Source organism: Anabrus simplex, chromosome 5 (genome assembly GCF_040414725.1).
Source record: "Anabrus simplex isolate iqAnaSimp1 chromosome 5, ASM4041472v1, whole genome shotgun sequence".
Classification (NCBI taxonomy): Eukaryota; Metazoa; Arthropoda; class Insecta; order Orthoptera; family Tettigoniidae; genus Anabrus; species Anabrus simplex.
The window spans coordinates 27,613,402-27,619,342 of NC_090269.1; the positions used below are offsets into that span (position 1 = coordinate 27,613,402).

Below are 5,941 nucleotides of genomic sequence, written 5' to 3' on the forward strand. Positions count from 1 at the left end.
TGAGTGGACCCCATTCCAGCCTTCGTACCACTTTTCAAATTTCGTGGCAGAGCCGGAAATCGAACCCGGGCCTCCGGGGGTGGCTGCTAATCACACTAACTACTACACCACACACTAGGACGTCAATTGTTTGAAAAATGAAAACCTACAACCTGTTTTCCAGTCTTTGACTAGGTCAGGGATGTAATGAATGAAACATATATAGACTGTTATTACAATGGGGTCGCCACTCCCAAGGTGATTCATTAATGACTGATAAATGCTATGAAATGATAATGGAGAGTGTTGCTGGAATGAAAGATGACAGGGAAAACCGGAGTACCCGGAGAAAAACCTGTCCCGCCTCCGCTTTGTCCAGCACAAATCTCACATAGAGTGACCGGGATTTGAACCACGGTATCCTGCGGTGAGAGGCTGACGCGCTACCGTCTGAGCCACGGAGGATTTCCTCAATTGTTTATTCTGTACAAATTTTGAAAACTGTTCATTATCGGGGCCTTTACTTTTTTCGATATGGCAATAATCACTTTGTATAGTGAAAATATCTGAAAACTAATGCAGAAACATCCTAGTCACTTACCAACCCCTTCAGTCAATCGGCGATTTTTCAGAATTTCTTACTGCCTCCGTACAGAAATTTTATCTCAACAAGTGTCATGTAGAACTCCAACTAATCCATTGTTAGCGCCACAGGCCTCCGTGGCGCAATGGGCTAGCGCGTTCGGCTGTTAACCGAGAGGTTGGTGGTTCGATCCCACCCGGGGGCGTCAACATCTTCAGTCCTGGTGGGTTTTTTAATCCTATCTCTCAATTATAGTTATGAATTATCTGGAAATTTTCATTCTCAATGAAATAAGTTGTGAATTGTTGTCTAGTCCTTGAATAAAAACTAGTTCGTACACATAATAAGCTTATTTTCAATAGCGTTTTCTTACTTCATTTTAAGGCGACATTCCGGAGATTAAAATACATTTTTTACCTAATGCATAGATTTTCACGAAACTTTGTGGGAATGTCACCTACATAAAAGTAGAGATGACACGTACATTTGTTTCATATACAATTAATAGTTTTCCAAAATCATCATCATCATCATCTGTTTACCCTCCAGGGTCGGATTTTCCCTCGGACACAGCGAGGGATCCCACCTCTACCGCCTCAAGGGCAGTGTCCTGGAGCTTCAGACTCTTGGTCGGGGATACAACTGGGGAGAATGACCAGTACCTCGCCCAGGCGGCTTCACCTGCTATGCTGAACAGGGGCCTTGTGGAGGGATGGGAAGATTGGAAGGGATAGGCAAGGAAGAGGGAAGGAAGCGGCCGTGGCCTTATGTTAGGTACCATCCCGGCATTCACCTGGAGGAGAAGTAGGAAACCACGGAAAACCACTTCCAGGATGGCTGAGGTGGGAATCGAACCCACCTCTACTCAGTTGACCTCCCGAGGCTGAGTGGACCCCGTTCCAGCCCTCATACCACTTTTCAAATTGCGTGGCAGAGCCGGGAATCGAACCCGGGCCTCCGGGGGTGGCAGCTAATCACGCTAACCACTACACCACAGAGGCTTTCCAAAATAATTTTCAAAAATATTTTAAATTCCATTTCTATTCATGAAATTTAATTAACATGTTAATGTTAATTCGTAAATAGGTAGATAATACTTCTTTTAAAAGCACTACTTATCGATTTTTCTGTACATAATTTATATAAGGAGATATTATACCATACTAAACTTGGTGACCGAGCTCGATAGCTGCGGTCGCTTAAGTGCGGCCAGTATCCAGTATTCGGGAGATAGTGGGTTCGAACCCCACTGTCGGCAGCCCTGAAGATGGTTTTCCGTGGTTTCCCATTTTCATACCAGGCAAATGCTGGTGCTGTACCTTACTTAAAGCCACGGCCGCGTCCTTCCCACTCCTAGCCCTTCCCTGTCCCATCGTCGCCATAAGACCTATCTGTGTCGACGCGACGTAAAGCAACTTAAAAAAATAAACAATAAAAAAATAAAGTTGGTGTAATTTTTTCATTCTAAAGTTTTGTACTTAAAAATCCCTACTACTTGCAAAAATTCTTTCGCAGGTTTCTTAATATAGGTGTGACACATATACGATACAAATTTTGTTACATTTGACAGAATATTATGGGAGAAAATGGGATTTAAATGTAAAATTAAATTGGCAAAGCATTATTACAGTGATAACTTGTTTGAATTCAGCGGAATAACTTCGCGACAAGAGAAAAGAAACTCAATCCCTCCAATTTCAGCCATTAAAAAAATTTCAGTGCGCCTCTGCGGTGTAGTGGTTAGCGTGATTAGCTGCCACCCCTGTAGGCCCTCGTTCGATTCCCTGCTCTGCCACGAAATTTGAAAAGTGGCACGAGGGCTGGAACGGGGTGCACTCAGCCTTGGGAGGTCAACTGAGTAGAGGGGGGTTCGATTTCCCCCTCAGCCATCCTGGAAGTGGTTTTCCGTGGTTTCCCACTTCTCCTCCAGGCCACGGCCGCTTCCTTCCCTCTTCCTTGTCTATCCCTACCAATCTTTCCATCTCCCCACAAGGCCCCTGTTCAGCATAACAGGTGAGGCAGCCTGGGCGAGATACTGGTCCTCCTCCTCAGTTGTATCCCACGACCCGGTGACTGACGCTCCAGGAAACTGCCCTTGAGACGGTAGAGTTGGGATCCCTCGCTGAGTCCGAGGGTAAAACCATCCCTGGAGGATGAACAGATTAAGAAAAAAGAAAGAAAAAATCTCCAAAATGACCAAAATATCTATTTTTATATCCGGAATGTCGCCTTAACTCGTCGAGATTTTCATCTAATGATTAGATATATTTAAAACACTAGGCTAGTTTCTGTGAACGCGAGTTTCAAAGAAGGGCTGAACCGATTGACATCGTAAAGCATTCTGACGTAAGCTCTTGGCCTGTAGATTTGTAGAGTGTCTTTAAAAGAATAAACATTTCTTGCCGTATATTTTAAATTATTAGAGAAAATGTAGCATTCTGATTCGATAATGCTCTCGGAATACTTCAAGCCCGCCTGAACTATGAAAGCGGTAAGCCTGTGGCACTATAGGGAGTTGGAAGGGGCGTAGCGCGCATTCGTTGTCAGCTCAGCGGTTGAACCGTGGCCTACGTTTTTAATGACAGTGCACATTACATTCAAAATTCCCCTTAATTAAAATAAGGGTTTGTTGTTTGTGTTATGGGATTTCCGTGGTTTACAGAGGTGTAAGAAGCGCCTGGGGGTGAATGGGTGGACAGTAAAATGATCAGAGCATAGGTTAAAACACTAAAATCCGAGCTCGATAGCTGCAGTCGCTTAAGTGCGGCCAGTATCCAGTATTCGGGAGATAGTAGGTTCGAGCCCCACTGTCGGCAGCCCTGAAAATGGTTTTCCGTGGTTTGCCATTTTCACACCAGGCAAATGCTGGGGCTGTACCTTAATTAAGGCCACGGCCGTTTCCTTCCCACTCCTAGCCCCTGCCTGTCCCATCGTCGCCATAAGACCTATCTGTGTCGGCGCGACGTAAAGCAAAAAAAAAAAAGCACTAAAATTTCGAAATTTTATTTCTTTCCTTTTTTTTCTATTTGCTTTACGTCGCATCGACACATATAGGTCTAATGGCGACGATGGGACAGGAAAGGCCTGGAAAGGAAAGGAAGCGGCCGTGGCCTTAATTAAGGTACAGCCCCCGCATTTGCCTGGTCTGAATATGGGAAACCACGGAAAACCATCTTCAGGGCTGCCGACAGTGGGGTTAGAACCCACGATCTCCCGGATGCAAGCTCACAGCTGCGCGCCCCTAACCTCTGCGCCAACTCGCCCGGTTTTCCTCTTTTCAATTTCCAAATTTGGTAGTTATAAAACTGGATGAACAATAATGATATAAAGATGAGCTCGTCAGCTCCCACAATAACAATTACTTAAAATCAAAAACTCAGGTACAATAGAGAATATTATCGACACAATTGTTTACAAGGAATGAGTATGGTAGCTCTAAAGGTACACTATTAACAAGAGCATGTTTGTTCCACTCACATTCTAGGAGACTGAGCTCCAAAATTTTACTTAAGTCCATCCTCTTAAAGGCACAGTCTTCTTGCCAAATTTACACTAGATAACCTTCAAAAAGGGTGTTTACTGTCATTTCTGCTCGACAGTCTGTTACACACTCGTCTATAAATAATGACAAATTAAACAGGGACAAGGAGTGCCGCCGCCACTGTGGTGTAGTGGTTAGCATGATTAGCTGCCACCCCCGGACGTCCGGGTTCGCTTCCCGGCTCTGCCACGAAATTTGAAAAGTGGTACGAAGGCTGAAACGGGGTCCACTCAACTCCCACCTCAGCCATCCTCGAAGTGGTTTTCCGTGATTTCCCACTTCTCCTCCAGGCAAATGCCGGGATGGTACCTAACTTAAGGCCACAGCCGCTTCCTTCCCTCTTCCTTGCCTGTCCCGTCCAATCTTCCCCCATCCCTCCACAAGGCTGTTCAGCATAGCAGGTGAGGCCACCTGGGCGAGGTACTGGTCATTCTCCCCAGTTGTATCCCCGACCCAAAGTCTGAAGCTCCAGGACACTGCCCTTGAGGCGGTAGAGGTGGGATCCCTCGCTGAGTCCGAGGGAAAAACCGACCCTGGAGGGTAAACAGATTAAGAAGAAGAAGAAGAAGAAGAGTTCTAATCCCTCGAAATGACTTAACAACATCCGATAAAACACTTCTATTTTTCTTTTTGTATCAAGAGCAATAAACCTCAAGGACGTGAAGGTGTTTGTTTACCTCAGCCAGTTTTCAACCTTGGCCAGTTAAATGTTGCAGTGTCAAGAGAGCGATATTTTAAAGCTGCAATAGTGCCAAAAGGTAAGTGTACAAGGAATGCACCTAGTAAGTGGCTGCGCGGTTTGACTCACGTAGCTATCAGCTTGCATTCCAGAGATCGTCGGTTCGAATCTTACTGTCGGCAGCTCTGAGGATGGTTTTCCATTGTTTCCCATTTTCACACCAGTCAAATGCTGGGGCTGACGTTAATTAAGGCCACGGTCGCTTCCTTCCCACTCCTAGCCCTTTCCTCTCCTATCGTCGCCATAAGACCTATCTGTGTCGGTGCAAGGTAAAACTAATCCTAAAAAAGTCCATAATATCTTTTCTGGTTCGTCTATTCCTAATGAATGTTTTTGTTCTCGCATACAGCGATAATATTTTGTTATGAATTTCAGAGAATTATGTGGACTTAAAGTCGCATCAGATGAATCGTAACACAGGACTATCAATCAATCAATCAATCAATCAATCAATCAATCAATCAATCAATCAATCAATCAATCAATCAATCAATCAATCAATCAATCAATCAATCAATCAATCAATCAATCAATCAATCAATCAATCAATCCCGATCTGCATTTAGGGCAGTCGCCCAGGTGGCAGATTCCCTATCTGTTGTTTTCCTAGCTTTTTCATAAATGATTTCGAAGAAATTGGAAATTTATTGAACATCTTCCTTGGTAAGTTTTTCCAATCCCTAACTCCCCTTCCTATAAATGAATATTTGCCCCAGTTTGTCCTCTTGAATTCCAACTTTATCTTCTTTTTGTGATCTTTCCTACTTTTAAAGACGCCACTCAAACTTATTCGTCTACTAATGTCATTCCACGCCATTTCACCGCTGACAGCTCGGAACATACCACTCAGTCGAGTAGCTCGTCTCCTTTCTCCCAGTTCTTCCCAGCCCAAACTTTGCAACATTTTTTGTAACGCTACTCTTTTGTTAGAAATCACCCAGAACAATTCGAACTGCTTTTCTTTGGATTTTTTCCAGTTTTTGAATCAGGTAATCCTGGTGCGGGTCCCATACACTGGAACCATATTCAAGTTGGGGTCTTCCCAGAGATTTATATGGCCTCTCCTGTACATCCTTACTACTGTAACTTTTTTTGAAAT

At 44.2% G+C, this 5,941-nt stretch overlaps 1 non-coding gene across 1 annotated transcript; it reads left to right on the forward strand.

The window, feature by feature from the left end:
- The first annotated feature begins 693 nt into the window (after nt 1-693).
- Nucleotides 694-767, forward strand: TRNAN-GUU (transfer RNA asparagine (anticodon GUU)). The gene has a single exon. It is a non-coding gene; the product is annotated as a tRNA-Asn (tRNA).
- Nucleotides 768-5,941: the final 5,174 nt, after the last annotated feature.